At 43.8% G+C, this 16,719-nt stretch overlaps 1 protein-coding gene across 8 annotated transcripts in view; it reads right to left on the minus strand.

The window, feature by feature from the left end:
- The window catches only part of LOC135911416 (uncharacterized), a 989,518-nt gene that overhangs the window by 803,448 nt on the left and 169,351 nt on the right, over positions 1–16,719 (minus strand). Inside the window, exon 3 of one of the 8 annotated variants that reach the window (XR_011514001.1) lies at positions 6,630–6,679. The exons of 6 other annotated variants lie outside the window; for them this stretch is intronic. The gene's annotated coding sequence lies outside the window, so the exon portion shown is untranslated. Of the gene's footprint in view, positions 1–6,629; positions 6,680–14,544; positions 14,692–16,719 lie in introns of those variants that run through there. One more of the 8 variants, XR_011514002.1, reaches the window with a different exon arrangement.

Here is a 16,719-nt window from a genome sequence, read left to right on the forward strand (position 1 = left end):
ACAGAGTTCACGGTGTTGGCTTTCGGTGCTCACCTACATTGCCTAGCTATGGCCGCGCAGAGCCTCATCGTTTCTTTTTTCTACAATTGTGTTTTCTCTTCAAAGCTGAACACGTTCAGGGTCACTCAGACTTTCACTCATCACTTTTTCACAAGACACAAACTGCACTTGTCTCTTTTTTTTCCTTTGTCGCATTTTTCGTCAGATGAACGTGTGGTTCTTGAGAACCTGCCTGGCCATCCTCCCAGCATTCTCTGGTGCTGGTGCAACGCTACAAAGTAAAATATCCGGAATCATTCTAGACGAAATGACAGTAACATGTGTGACACATGACAACATTAGCGGCGAACGTTTTGCGCATGTGGTGGGCAGTTTTCACACTGCCTTCCACTAAAGCCATGTGGTTTTCTTGGTCTGTTGTCACAAAAGTGAGATTTGCTCTCAGCCGGGTTTCAAATTATTAACGTTGCAGGCTGACTTCAGGTCTACTGCGTGAATGTTTCATTCCAGTGCAACCGACCGTCAACTCTAATATCAGTTTCATGGATCTTATAGATAACTGAACGAAAGTACTGATAACAAAAGAAAGATTGCAGAAACACACTTTTTGATGTTGGTGCCGACTATGTTTTCATTCAAGACGTGTGTGTGTGTGTGTGTGTGTGTGTGTGTGTGTGTGTGTGTGTGTGTGTGTGTGTGTGTGTGTGTGTGTGTGTGTGTGTGTGTGTGTGCGTGTGCGTGTGCGTGTGTGTGTGTGTGTGTGTGTGTTTGTGTGTGTGTGTGTGTGTGTGTGTGTGTGCGTGCGTGCGTGCGTGTTGGGGGGGAGGGGGTACGCAAGCACGTGTCTTTGACTGAATATAAGGAAAACTTGGACGGGACTTAAAATAAGTCCCTTCCTTGTTAAAATTTGCCTATCTTTACGCTAAGTTGTTTCCAGGTACACAAAACGTACCGCAACAAGTTCCTAGAGCACATAGTCCTTATTTGGGTATGAAAAGCCAACAACCCGTAAAGCGGTACCTGGGAATTTTCTTCGGGGCGTGATGATTCAATGAACTGGCAATCATCACAGTACAATTCTGATATTAATCCAAAGGTAAGCAACACCTCTCCTTCTTTGCATAACAGTTACGTGAAGTCAAAGTTACTGGAAGAAAGTATTATTTATGAATAATAAAGGTGGGAAGAATTGAGGTGAAGGCGGACCGTAGGTCTCACTTCAGTAAGCAAAAAAAAAATACATAATCCCCGCTTCAGGCTGCAGTTTTGAACAATCGGCGAAATTTATTTAACTTGCTTAGACATTCAACCTTAACTCTCAGGGCTATGCAAATTTCGCAGTGCAAGATGTGCTGTGCGCAATAACTTCTTATAGCGTCACCGCACAGCGCTTTGGTTATTATATATTATGAAAACATAGCTTCACTTATATCGTTAAAACGTTTGTGACTAGCACAATACCACATGGTTCTGTGATGTGACAATACGACTAATAGTTACGCGAGGTCACCGTGTGTGAAGCAATAAAAACGTGCCAGAGACACGACAGCAAAAGGTGGAAATCCCGCGCTGTGCGCTGCCGATGACATAACGCATGCCGCGAATTTCACCAGGCGGCAGAATTCTCTAGCCGCGAAAACAGTGGGTCTCGGGGCTACTTATCGGAACGTGCCGTGCTCTGCCTACAGAGTGCCTCCATGATTAACAGCCGGTTCATTCACATAGAATGGCCTTGCGACGGACTACACATTGCTCAACCTCGTCAAACAGTCCCCGTCTTTGCTTTGCCAGGGCTAATCAACTGTGTGATGAGTCCTGGCGAAGGTCGACTTCATCCACATCACCCTATCACCTCATTACTGCGGTCGCACTATTGGGGTGGCGCCCCACTCGGCCATAATTCTAGTGCAGAGTGAAGCTATCACATGGGTTCCGCTGCGGCAGGGCCGGCGGATACTGTAGTCATGCCAGCGCTGGTATGTTTTGCGAAGGAAGCCGCTTTCCGCGGATGGTTTTCCGCTAATGTGACTGTTCGTACTTTTCCGTAAAGCGTGCACTGTCTGTATGGCAAGTTGTTTATGTGTCAAAGCATACTAATTTTGGGGGCAAGGGGAAAAGCAAACGGTGTTGGCGGAAAAGGTTCAGGTGATTTGACGTAACGAACACTAATATTCGAAGTATCAGAGGCGAATATAGGAGCCTACTTGTTCCTAAAGGTTGTATGATATCATTTTTGCCAAATATCGTAGCGCGATAATTGCGCCTTGAATATTTCATTAAAGTAAGAAAATTGATTATTTAGTTGGAGTTTTCAGGTGTTTAGGCGCATGACACACATGTGCACACTAAGCTTCATTTAACGGCTCCAAAGATGTAAGTGAATATAGTATTAGATGTTTTCGTTACCTGTATTTTTAGCACGCGACTACCTACGCTCACCGAACTGAGAGACATTTCGCGTAATATTGCACAGGCTTGCATTAACTATAAAATAAGAACTCGATATAATTTTTTTTATTTATTTGATAAAAAAGATCATTTAACATTTTAGGAGAGATTTCTAACAGTACAAAGTACCAAAGTTGAAAATATATTATAATCGGTCCGGTAGATTCCTAGAAAAGGGACATCGAATAATTTAAATAAGGAAAAATGGCATTTCGAGAAATGTTCCAACGTTTACCACAAGGGTTAAAAGGACTCAAACAGAAAGCACGCCATTCTTTAAATTCTTGACATCAGCCACAAAGCCTTTCGTTAGGCTTCTTTGGCTTTTTCTTCGTTTTTTTCACTCCGAAGAACACCACAACCTTGATTTGTCGACCACCTCCTCATAATGGCAGGTTAGGCTGATCTCCCAGTATACGTACACGTGGGGAATTTTCGAGGCTCCACCTGGTTGGCCTGTCTGTCACAAGCCCAAAAACCGCGACAAGATCCTATCTCAAAGTGACATCTACACACCAATTATGCACGAGTAGGCCAAAAAAGGGGGAAAAAAGTCATTTTTTTTCCTATTTTAGATCTTTGTCATCATTTACCTTCCGTTCTCCGTCTAGTTCTCCTGTGTGTGACGCGACGCCAGGAAACCGCGGGAGCTCTTCACGTAAAAGTGAAATGTACGCACTGAAGATTCAATATTATGCAGAAAAAAAAACAAAAAACTTTTTATTTCCTTCTTCCTTTTTTTTTCTTTTTGTTTCTTTTTTCTTTAATGCAGCCACGCCATACCAGATAGCAATAGAAGAGAGTTGTCCACTGTTTGCTCCAGCGATGGTTAGTCGGAACTGCCGGCGAGAATTGATGTCTTTGCGTACAATAACTATTTTGCGTGGCAGTTTAATGTTGGCATGCCCTTTCAGTAACGTATAAGACATCGCCCTGTGGAATCTTCACTGAGCATCCGTTCCGGCGGAATTTTCCGCACCACATTGCACGCGACCGCAACTGCAATCACAGACGTGCCACCGCATGCTATCTAAGGAAAATCGGACCAATCGCCGATGCCGGCACCACTCTTTTAAAGCGGTTATATACTTTCACTGCACTAGCTCGGCCCCGCCGCAAACATTCTATAGGTTCCTTCTTTAGGACTTTATTAGGTTCCTCGCCTCCTGTCTGTCAATGAGATAAGAAAAACTGTTCATGGTAGGAAATGAAATTTGCTTTGAAACCAAGCGAAATTCACCTCTTCGAAACGAGGACAGCGTTTGATTGGGCGAGTCACCACCTGTACTTGCCGGGGCGGTTACGCTAATTTGACTTCGCCTAACTGTGCCTGTTGGTTGAAGCCTAGTGCCCTCCAAACAGCACTTCACGCTGTGTTATGCTGATTATGCAATTGTGCGTTTTGACTTGTTGGGACCTAACAACGTGGAACGAAAGAGTAGTAGAATTAGATAAAAATCAACGAAACTGCCACGCTGACGCAATGCAGTGCAGCAGCCCGCTCGCTATGAAAATTTTCTGTGACAACTTACCAACACGTAAAGTATTGAATATATTATTTGGCATAATAAATTTCCTTATTGAATAAAACAAAGAAATACATAGATCAAAACAGCTGACGTGACTTGTAAGCGAATACCGCTTGTTTTGAAATGCCACTCTGCGCAGCTTCGGCGCCATTGTTATGTGATTTAGGCAGTGTGCACGTTGGCCATTGCACTGCCTTATTCTTCAGGCCAGATATGCTTTTTGTTGTAAAAACTGTAAAATACTTTCTCTGTTTATTGCTGTGCTGAAATGGTCCTCGTAAATTTTGCAAATCGGGCATTTCTATTATTGCAGGCAGTGGTCATTATCGCTAGCATCGTAAACGCTGCAAGTCGTTTGCGTGGAATTCGATTACTTCCCGTAGCATCATGATCATCATCATCAGCCTATCTTATGTCAACTCCAGGACGAAGATCTCTCCCTGCGACCTCAAATTACACCTTTCTTGTGCGAGCTGTTTCAAACTTCCGCCTGTAGATATACTAATTTCATCACCACCCCTAATTTTCTGCCGTCCTTTTTTCTGCCCTTCTTTTCTCTTGGCACCAATTCTGTAACTCCACTATTCCACCGGTTATCCATCCTTTACAATGCCTGCCCAGCTTCATTTTTTCTCTGAGTGTCAATTAGAATATCGGCTATCCCTGTTTGCTCTCTCATCCACATCGCTCTTTGCTTGTCTCTTAACGTTACGCCTAACACCCTTCGTTCCATCGGTCTTTCCGCAGACCTTAACTTGTTCTCGAGCTTCTTTGTCGCTCTCCAAGTTTCTGCCCCGTATGTTAGCGCCAGTTAGCAATGCTATGAAATTCAGCAATGCTGCCCGCTAAGTCCTTATGAATTAGAAATACTGCCCCGTATCCTTTCGTCCTTTTTCGTCCTTTTATCCTTTTTTTTAGGAACGTGGCAAGAGGCCACGTTCCTACGAGGAAGCTTGTCTTCGTGCATACTGTTGGCCGCCAGCGCTTCCCGGTAATCATTACGGTTAGAAAGGATGCGGTTGCCGTTAAGCACGAGACGCACTAGGAGATTTTTGCATGCTATCGTGTTCCACTCTTAAAGGCAAAGTTTAAGCGTCCTCCACTTTTTTCTTTTTTTTTGCTTACGTTTCGTGCGAGCGTGACTAACTTTGAACTGCGGTATGAGCGAAATTGTCGCTTTCCTTCGTTTGCGTTTTTTTTTTTTTTGCGATACAGAGCAATAAGTACGTAGTCGGAACGCAGTCTAACCTTACAATCCATCCTTGAGCCTTCAAGCACAAATACAAGAGATGGATGACGAGAGTGGACACAGGTGAGTGCCAATATGCGTGCCCCCTTGCATCATCTGTCTCAATTTAGAAAACTCGAGACACACCCACACACAGAGCGAGAGAGATGAACTTATACACAGAAATTCAGAGGTCAGCCTGAGCAATAATTTGCTTTGGCCTACTCATCTGCACGGGGTAACGAGGACAGAAAACCTCTCAATATTTCTTGCAAACACTGCTGAAGCTAAAGATTCACTGTATGTACTTTGTCAATTGATACACCATCCTGGAATTAAGAAATTCCAATTTTCACGAATATGAAAATAGGACTGACGAATGCAAAACGTTCAGGAAAACAGAGTTCGGATGCGGAAATAAGTGACAAGCCAAGCATTTGCGCTTCTTTCCTTATACATCTTCATCGAACCTACCACTATCCCTCGTTGCAAACCATGTACTCTATTTTAACATCCTTGCGTTTACTCTATTTTTACTTTCTCGCTAGTTTCATACATATTAAGCGAGTAGCAGGGTGCCGGCAAGATGAAAGAGTTCCCTGTACTTTAATTATTAGAGTGCTTTCTCTAGAGAACCTTTTATTGACTGGGCACTGTCTGCACAAGGAAATAGTAGTCTCGTTGCTTTGCTTTCTTTTTCCTTTGTTATTTTTTTTCACTAAGTATAATACTTTAAGGAGCAACACGAGCACTTTTGCCTCACCACTCTTAACGCAGTTCGTTCTCATTTAGACCATGAGGTTGCAAATACGCACAATTCCACATGCCTCACTCTAGGTGCCTTTGTCGTGATGCGCTAAAGCTGTTGCTTTGTATTTAAGTAGGATGCCCTTTTCTCGATTTCGAATGAGAGAAAAAGGAAAGATCCTTCTTCAAAACCTCACTTCGCATCCACAGCCCTCTGCAATGGCACTGTCACTCAAAGCTAGACATAAAACGCGAGTTGCCGAAAAAGGAACAAATGCTTTTTAATGGTATGAAAAGTAAGGAGATCCAAAAAGAAACGAAGGAAAAGCTGAGCGCCCGAGTGCTGGAGCCGCGACTCGAACAACAGATTGACAGATCTCTGCAGTGCCAACTCAAGCACAGGTTCGTGCCCCGAATCGGGGTTATTCATTCGGGGGTACTTTCTAAACTCAGCAGAGGAAGAAAAGCAATAAACTGGCTGGGAGCGTGGGGGCATACTGGACATTTACAGATTGCGAGACCTCTTCTGCAAGCAAGAGCCTCGGAATCGCTGCCGAAATACCACGATAGAAAGGGAGTTGGGGAAATACTGCTCCGCGAAAATGTAAGTGCAGGGAAGAAATCAAGAAAGCGCGTAAAGAGGTCGATTGCGCAATACATGTACAAGTTTGTAAGCTTGCCTTCTGCAGCCCTTCTCAGTTCGCTGTCGCGACCTTCTCTTTGATTCCTGCGGGAAAAAAAACGAGACAACAGGGAATTATGAGTATGAAAAACGTAAAAGAATAAACTGTTGCCGTCGCAGCTGTATATATCTTCATTTCACTTCATTGCTCTCTTCCACGCCTGTCTTCGCTCATGAATACAATCCCTCAACGCTTCCCTCAAGAGATTTGATTTGACGGCATCAAAAGAAGATACATACTAACATCGACAATAACACATGTTCCCGAGCGAAAAATTTCAATAGCACTCATGGGATGCATATATTCCTACAGAAAAAAATGTTTTCTTTCGGATGGGTCATGTGATTGACTCAGCGATGTCTTAAAGCACTTTCTGGGCACTGTAAATGATCGCAATAGATTACTACCCCTCTTTTCGCGTCTCACGACTCCCCAAGGGACCCATATACGAAAGGCCCTTCGCTCGCACTCTCTGCCGGCGATAGATTACTGCACAAAGGGTGCGGCAACAATATGATCTTACAGAATGTATTACAGAGCAGGTACCGAAGGCAGTGGCATCAGCTTAGAAGTAACTAGTGGTGTTATTGATCTCTGTCTTGGCACTTTTTCTTTAGGTCTTCACCAACACATTCTCTACAACAGCTTCGTCTTGACGCCAACTACCTTAACGTTTCGTGTCGATGTAAAGCTAATAGAAACAATCAATGTTCTTTTTCAGATCTTTACAGCTGAAGTTCTGGAGCAGGATGTAGAATTGTATGCACGTCGCGTGAGCGATGCAAAATCTCTTCACGTCAAGAAATGATGTCTAATGAAATGTTTACACGCATTTCTTTATTTTGTTTCACTATTTGAGCAGCGGCAACTCTTCATCTACACGTAGCGCGGCCATTTTAGTACCTAAGAGGCGAAGGAGATCGCAACCTTAGAGCGGGTCAAACAGCAAACGACCTGCGGGTCTGTTTAATTATCACAACTTGATTTCTCCTTCATTCACCACTGTGACTTAGGCGGTAGAATAAGTGAAATGTGTTAACGCATAAGGAGGCGCTGGCGCTATATGCAGCAAACATTTCAAAAGAAATTTTTAGATAGGAGACGTTCTTCGACAGCTCATGTCTCCGTTTAAGATCCGACTAACGGTTCTCCCTAACCCTCGAGCGGAACACAACACTACGTAACCTATGAACCCGTAGCGCAGTCACTGTTGTGAGCACCGCGTGTACTCCTGTTCCAACAACAAAGCACCAGAGGAGCCTTCAAAATGTTTTCCGTGTTTTGTCAGTATCGATTGGGTCGCACATTTGAGATGTTTTTTTATTATTTGTTGTCGTAGTAAGTGACACGTCGAATGTCGTACTTAAAAAACAAAAGCGAGCAGGAAATTGATCCACGAGGCTTAGGCGTCCATTTGATAACCGGTTTAGCGTTTTTCCATGAACATTTCACGACTGTATCAGCATGCAACTATGCCGGAGTTATCTGCTAAATGATACAGTGGTATCCTACGGAATTTACACTTTCGTTCATATTATGTAGAATTTGTAACTCCAAATAAAGGGTAATATGAGAAGTTGCTACTAGAAGATATAAAATAAAAATAAAGTTCAAATTTGTCAGCTTTTTGTATGAAACTTAGTCAACAATTGTGCACGGTAATATAACAAAGCACTCACAAGAATTGTCTCTTATCTAATTGCAAGCTGCCCGTGATCGCATAACGTTTCTTCATCTTCTTCATTGCTCCTTTTTTTTTATTCTGCGGCATCCGTGGATGAGTGGCCAAAGAGAGGCAAAGCAATAAAGCATAATAGGTGTGTGAGCATGCGTGAACTTCTTTTTCTGTCTTAGCCTTAACACCCAATACTATGCCCAGAAGCAGGATCCCGCATGTCTTATCAGATACCAACTCGCAATCTGGGTTTTTGCATGATGCTACCAGGGAATTAAATTCCATGCATAGGCCAGGCAATTTCGCCTCCTTGCTATGGGATAACTAGGCAACGACGGAATTAGGGGCGCTATGTTGTCTTTGTGTACATTTTTCCAAACCTGAATCCTTTTGCTAACTTGCCAACGTATGTAATTTCTAAGCTAATTTATTTTTCTGTGGCTCGAACTTTTTTCGCATTTTTTTCGCATTTTTTTTTCTTCTAGCAAAAGAAAAAACTTTTCTCAACAGACGTCAGAAACCTCAGGAAGTAAAGGTGTTGCAAAAGCTTAAGGTGCCGGTTTATGGCTATGGAAAGGGGGATCACCGACTTTGTGTGAGTTTGGCCGTCGCGCTTTTGAGGCCGCAAAATATAGTGTGTGGCTTTTGAAAAAAAAAAAACGCGTTGTTATCGGGCGTGCACGCCCCTTCGCTGTGCTCAGTGGATGGTGCATTAGTGGTGGCTGCTGGAGGTAATGGAGGCGCAGCCTCAGTACACGCTGCGCCAGGATGCAGATCGATGGCGACGTTTTTTTTTTCAGCGTGGGGTTGATTTTTTTTTTCGTCAGGATGGACGGTGCGACACACACCAGGGATTACTTTGTTTCGGGAATCCGCCTTTGAGGCTGAAAGTACTGCATTGTCTTCCGAAAGCTCTGTGTTTCTAGTTGCTGTCAAGGGAAGAATTCAGTAGCTGCTAAGGGGGACCTTGCAAGAAGATGGATATAGAAATGTACGGTGGATGTTTCGAGATACTTATTAACAGTGGGTACTCGATATCTCCACCCCCTTACCCCCTCCCTTGAGCCCCGAAGTGAATTCTTCAAACTCTTTTTTTTTAGAGAAGTTGGCTAGCCCGATGCCAACGGTGGTATATTGAACAGATATATGTTGCGTCTGTTTCTCAAACCAAAAACATTGACTCGCCATCCCAGCACTGCAAAAGTGGTTGTCCCGCGAAGCTGATGAAAACCAGCACTGCAACTGCCGAGGGGGGGGGGGGGGGGGCATTCATTGCTTTATTGCTTTAGAGTAGTGGTAGTAATGGTAATTTAGAGTAATGGTAGTAATGGGACTAATGATAGTTTTGACAGCACGCTGCCGCTAGTCGTATTGCCGTTTCTTGTTCCGCTTGCCACACCTCGTATTCACGCTGCTCCTTGGGAGTCCTAACTATGCGTTGCCTCCCCACAGCGATGCTGCTACAACAATGAGATCAATTGATGGGCTGGTCTTCTTATAGCTAAAGGCTAATAACGTCGCTCCTTATGTCGCAAGCTTCCGTTGCCGCAGCAGCTTGCGCAACAGTAACATTTACCGGGAAACGTATGCGGGGACCATTACGTGGTTGACATTGTTATCAGGAACACCTTATCTTCAATTATGAGGTTCGGATGCTTGTTTTGTGCTTGTTCTTTATTGAAACAAATGACATGCTGTATGTTTTATGCATACTTCTAAAGAATGTATACACTTTTCGCCTCCCTTTGCTGAGTGGTTGAAGTCTGACTCACCTACGCCGCGGGTCGGCTCGGTATCGTACAACCTCCGGGATCGGCCAACATTTTTCACCCATGCGCATTAACACGAAAAATTCCAACCAATGAGGGGCTAACAGATTCGCTGTAAAATGCCTCGCGTTTGTCGTCAATTACATCTTTACTACAATCCTTATGTGATAATGTTCACTAAGACGTACTTCACAACGCAATGAAGTACAGCCATGGCAACACTTCTGGACTAAGGATCAAATATTTTTTTCCACTCTTTACCAATTTAGCCATGCTAATTGTTGAATACTGTTCGGAAGATAAAACTAGAAACCCGATAGCAGCGGGCTTTGTTTCGATAGCGAATAGATCGGTTAACCAATAGAAGAACATTCATTTGGCCCTGTTGGTGAGGCATATCTGCAAAGGTGAAGTGCAATACACGGGACCAAAAAGAAAACGAGACCATTGGGACGGGTTTCACTAACAATTCCAAATGTCTTTCAAAACTTTGCTCCAGCAGTGCATAGCACGCATGCGGCCAAGCTTCCCCGAATCTAGCAACACAAAATAGGCAGCGCATTCACAATTTTGCTATGAAACTTGATAACCCAGCACCATGTGCCCACCATCAAAAATACAGAACCAGTGCTGAGGAATCTAAAGCAAAGGCCCAAACAAATGGCCTACACAGCAAATGCCCCATGACACATGACACACTAATTAACAGGCTTTGACTGGAACTGGCATATAGGAATAGTTCTTTTCACAGAAGATGCTCCACTTTTCCTGAGTGTTGATGTGTTTATACAATCAAGAACTCTAAAATGTGCTTCATGAATTCTCAGAACAGGCCATAGAAAACAAAGAACGTTTACAAAAAATAATTCAGCAAGCGCCCTTTTAACATACAAAAATTTATTCGACGATGGCTAGTGAGTCCTTCGTAGCAAGAGGCGAATATATTTTTAAAAGGCTTCTTTACAGACACAATATTAGAAGACGGTTTGTGATGACTACTCCTGTACAGTTATGCATGAAGGGACTAACATTGCAATACATCTGTACTGTGGACTGAACCTGAATCGTATCTTGCGTTTGAATATATCATCCATTTAGGACACGGTTTACTCTTGCGACATTGGATTAAGAATATAAAGTGCCCGCATCATGCAGTTAGCGGCATGAACAGACGTGAAATGTAGAATGACGTATCTGTTGTGGATCATTCTTCTTTAATTGTTAGTAGCTCCTTACCGTCTTGTTATTTATTTATTTTTTCTTACTTATACAGCTTTTTTTTATGTCGATGGTAGGGAAAGTATCTCATGAATTTAATTTCTTCACATTAGCCTACCCTCCTAGCCTTCCTACGAGAAGCACTTAAAAAGTGCGCTTTGTGTTCTATTATACCATGGCATGGCGTTACGGACGCTCGAGTTGTTTCCTAAGACACTACTTCTGTAGGTGCCCTAACTCAATTGAAGTATGCTCCTCATAGCAAGAAGCCTTTATATGGGTCTATTAACGCCTGATGGCGTGCTAAAAGCTTCCGGTCGTTTCCCATGCATCTTCACCAGTCATTAACGGGCAGTGAAGAGACGCGACCGATCGATAACATGTTTCGACTAATGCATACTTGATCGCATGTTCACTCGGTTGTCAGGAGACAGACAGCGCGCAGCATACCCCGTCTCTCTTTCTTCTTTTTCTTCTTTTTTTTGCGGGAGGGGGGGTCAACACAATTTCTTGTATATTTCGTTCCGCTCACCTTTAAAAGCGAAAGCGCTCGTAGGCTTCTATCGACCATGCGGTTAATGCCAGCAACAGCACATTCGACTCATTATAACATCCCCACATCGGAAACCGGTACGCCTTCATTCAATTAATGCGAAACTGACTTCTACAGCTGGCCGGCGTCTGCAATTTGACGGTGATAACCCGCAGATATACCGAAGAAGCAGAGCTAAGATAAAAAGAAAGCTTAAAAAACGTGCCATATGATATCCGAAGTGCAATTAAGTGCTTTTTAGGCCAATGCACATTTCCCTGCACCATTCTAGCTAACTCGCGCCTTAGAAAGGTGAAGAAAACGACCTTCCGGGAGCGTCTTCAAAATCGCGGCATTTTCATTAAAACGCACCAGGCGAGACGTAATTATCTGTTCTTTCGAAGAGGTGGGCATAGCCCCTCGAAAAAAAGATAGTTACCAAGCATTCATGACGAGCTAGCTATTCAAGGGCTCACTTTTCTTCCATCCAGTCACGTGTATCACGACAGTGGCACAGGTAGAACCACGCTGCCTGGAAAAGAGGCACGGACACGAAGCGCAACACAGACACGGAGCGAAAGACGCAAGCGCTTTTATGCCATGCTTCCTCCTTACGTCCCTATTCCATGTGTTGTCGCTTCTCGTGTGCAAGGAGACACATTGCAAAAAAGCTGCGTGACTTCTTTGCTACAACTTGAGAGGGTGCAGCGTGCGAACGACTGGGTCGGCGATATGTGAAGAAGGCAGTAAGCCTTGAGTGACAACAAGCGTAGGATACTCTAGGCAAACATTTTTTTCTCATCCTATTCTGACAGGGTCTTCCTCGCTTCTTGTGGCTTTTGCTCCTCAACATCACTTGAAGGCGCAGTCACCAAAGAAATTGCTGCCACTGCGGAATAGATCCGAGAGAAATCAAAATCGTCATTGCCTTCACCGCGCAATAGAAAAAGACCATGCAGTGGTGAAAGCGCAAAAACCTGTCGCGCTTAGCTATATAATGGGGCGCGTTTCAACGGCATCCCTCTAGACGATGGTTAGGTCACCGAAAAAACGCACGAAGTTTCAAAACATTACTGTGGTGAGTTCACTTACTAGACTGAACGCTACAAATATCAGCCGGTAGATTTATTTGTAGCGTACTTCCACTACAGAAATCGAGGGGTACAGCTCCAAAGTTAATGAGCCTCCCAGAAAGTGCAAAACAGCATCGGTGAAGAAAAGGAGGGCAAGGCCGAGGTGGAGGAATTATGACATCTTCCCTTCTTGTTAATCACCTATACCTAATATTACTTTTTCTCTTTAAGCCTGCGGTACCTTATGATGTTACGGGAATTCCTTCCCTTTTCATTTAATGGTATTTCCTGTCTTAGGTGACAACTAAGCCTTCCTGCATTAAATTTCCCCTTGATTTTCCTGGTTTGTTTTTCAGATCTGCCCCAAAGCTGACATTTTAAATCAGCTTCGAAAGGCAGCTCTAAAGGCCAGCCGCACTTCTAAGGACGACGCCAAGGCACAGAACGTAACTTCATTTTATTTCTATTGTTGCGAAGGCATATAATGGACAGCTATAGATTTCTATAGAAAAGTCCACTGAAGTGAATAGAAAATCCCCATATATATGCTTCTTAGAATGCGAGCATAGTTTTCACAAAGTATCCTTGGTGTTGACTTTCCTCAGATCACCTGCACTGTAATGTTTAAAAAAGCATTATAAGAATCGTTTGTGCCAACATGACTTGGACGTTCACTTTTATTCCCCTCCAGGCACTTGAGGCAAACCATTTTTTCATTTATCCAACCCTATACCGGCTGCGTCTAATAACCCGACGTGTGGTGCGGTAGTAATGTGACTAGGTAAGCTTGTTAGTAGATATTCGAGGATCTTTAAAGCTGCTCAGCGACTAGAGATATAACAGATATGCAGGCGGCGTCCAGGATACATGCATTTCATTGGCTCATTGGTAGTTTAACAGTTTAATGAATACAACACTCTGCCTGTGTGTCGTGACCTGTAGGTATTTGTTCCATTACACTCATTGTGAAATTGCACCAGAAAATGGAGAAAATTGTTCGTCGTTTGCAAACTGCACAGTTGAGCGAGCGCGCAGTATCAGATTGCATGAAATATATGCAGGAATAAATTAAATAAGCCTTTTTGTCACATGTACATCACGCAAGCTATGTATTTAACTTTTTTAGACATTAGAGAACATCCTATAATTGCCACAATATTCGAAGGTATTCTTATTTCAATTGATTAAGGAACTTTACTATTTGAACACCGACCGATAACTAAGGCCATGTCCACCTTTGTCCACTGTGGTTCCTTACCCTTTATTTTTTTTATTCGCGTAGGAGGAGCGCACTATGTATATTCTATCTGAAAACACACCGGATAGATACACTATTTAACACTAGACTTTTTCTTTTAGTACTCAAGTAATTTGTGATTGGGCTATTTGCAATCTTGTGGCCGCGGTGTGCTTGTGACAAACAAGCTGGATGTGAATTTTTCTATAACACAATCCATTTTCTGTTATTAAAACTGAGATAGCTTTTCTTCATACCGATGATAAGGCCCTTATAGTTGCACTCCAGCTCACTGGGCGTCTGGCACCTGCTTCAGTTTTTATCTTTTATCCAATCGAGTTGAAAGTAACGTGCCCGTAGACAAAAATCAACAAATAAATATAAAAGATGTGGTCAAACTCGGGGTCGATAACACCGTGGGCTGCTTCAAAGACTTCAACTCAGGAGGATGAGGCAGCAGGAACCGACTGAGGTGCATTCAATTTCCGGTGGCGTCCCCGTTGCCGGTGCTTCCTGGCATACTTGCATGCAGTCGTGGCAGCAAGACGTGTTCTGCACCAGACGACAACCATCTTTTTAACATTCAGAGTGCGTGATCTGCGATGAAAGTAGTGATCGCAAGCCGGCGCTGCGGTCTTACTTGCTTCCTACGTGCGCGATCCTTTTATGCAGCGTTTGCGCGCACCTGATTTGTTCCTTCCGCTCTCCGGTACACTTTTCTTTTCCGAAGCAGAACGGAAAACAGCGTCAAATGCGAGGAAAGCCCTTGCCCCTTTCAAACTAAGGCTGCGCTAGGGGTGCGTAGGCATCCGTGTGGCACGAGAAAGCACTGCTAAGAACCAGATATGCCTCCAACCTGACAGCAGGATCATGCTATGCATTCTTTCGAGCGCAGCAGGAGGTTTTTAGCAGTGTGTTTCCTACACACAATGACTGCAGAAAAAGGGAACGCTATAGTTCGCTACGGAAGCTGCAAATATAGCAGCTCGGCCAGCGAGCATGGTGATGATGAGTAGTACATATATTTTCCTGGGCTTTTGTTCTCCTGCCTTCAAGCGAGCTGTGTGACTTTGCAAATTCACCTTATTGAACAGCAAATTGCCTTGAAAAAGCAACAATTCGCAATGATTATGCCTGTGCACTGATGCTTGCTGCCTTCACGTTCTTGAAAAATAGTGATTGCTTTGAAATTTATAAACAAGAAAACATCGCAAAAGACAGGTCGAGCGTGCCGCCCCCCTCATCCACGTTAGCTCCGTGATACATACTATAGGAAGAACGTATTCACGGGTATTATTCATACCTTGACGCATTGAGATGCAGCACTTCTAGTTATTGTGCGAAAGCACCAAATTAATGAGCATCTCTAACACGACACACAATTATAAAAAGAAAGAAAGAAAGAAAGAAAGAAAGAAAGAAAGAAAGAAAGAAAGAAAGAAAGAAAGAAAGAAAGAAAGAAAGAAAGAAAGAAAGAAAGAAAGAAAGAAAGAAAGAAAGAAAGAAAGAAAGAAAGAAAGAAAGAAAGAAAGAAAAATCGAGTTCTCGCGGAAGGCAAAGCATCGACTGCCATAGAAAACTTGTAGATAGCTGTGCTAAATAACGATAGTTGTTTCAACGGCCACACAACCTATAAAAATTCACTACTAACTAAATTACCAAGCACGATATCACGCGCGCACAGGCGAACAAGAATACATCTCACTCGAAAGTGGAAACTCGTGAAAGCACTGGAGTGAGGAATTGCGGCAGCAGCAACCAGCGAATTGACCTCGATCATGTCTCGCTTCAACGCCAACGAAACGTCGGAACCACAGAGCATACGAAGCTACTGGTACTACGCGCACTCTGCAAACATCGCTGATCGTTTTGAAGATGAGGCCCAAGTGGGCGTGCACTTACGCCACGTCGCTGATCGCTTTCAAGATACGGCGCCTGCAAGGCAGCGCCGTAAGCATTACTACTCACAGCCGCTGGAGAATAGGGCCCTCCCCTCTCCTTTCCCTCGCTACTGTGCCTCAGGCATGACAGAAAAGCACGCGATGCCGCCCCACTTTCCTCGCCCGCACACCCGAGATGAAGCCGCGTTCGCCGACTCACCCTCGCACGCTTTCACTCACACATACAGCATAGGGCGTGCGGCGAGGATTTTATCACCTTTAGTCTTTATACGGAACCACACGCCGACGCCGACATTAACGCCGACGCCAACCGCAGAAATGTACCTGGAATGTCCACATAATTGCTATCGCAATAATGGCAAGGAGAGTCTCAAGCCAAAACAACGAAGTTTATCAAGGTTTCGACACAGGTGCTATTAGAAATACAAGACGCTGGATGACGCAAAGCACCATGTCATAGCGAAGACTGTGGCGAGCCGCATTTTTTCACAACCCGAGAAAAACGTTTCGCCCTACGAGACGGCAGCGCTGCGAAGAAGCTTTTTTGCTATATATTAAGATATTGTTTTTTTCGCTTGGCGAATGATTTGCGTGAGCGTGCGTCTTCTAAATCGGGGTCATAGCACCTTATGTGTTCACAAAATTTTGCCGGCCTCAAATGAAGCGCTATTGGATGGGG

Source organism: Dermacentor albipictus, chromosome 4, assembly GCF_038994185.2.
Source record: "Dermacentor albipictus isolate Rhodes 1998 colony chromosome 4, USDA_Dalb.pri_finalv2, whole genome shotgun sequence".
NCBI classification, from domain to species: domain Eukaryota; kingdom Metazoa; phylum Arthropoda; class Arachnida; order Ixodida; family Ixodidae; genus Dermacentor; species Dermacentor albipictus.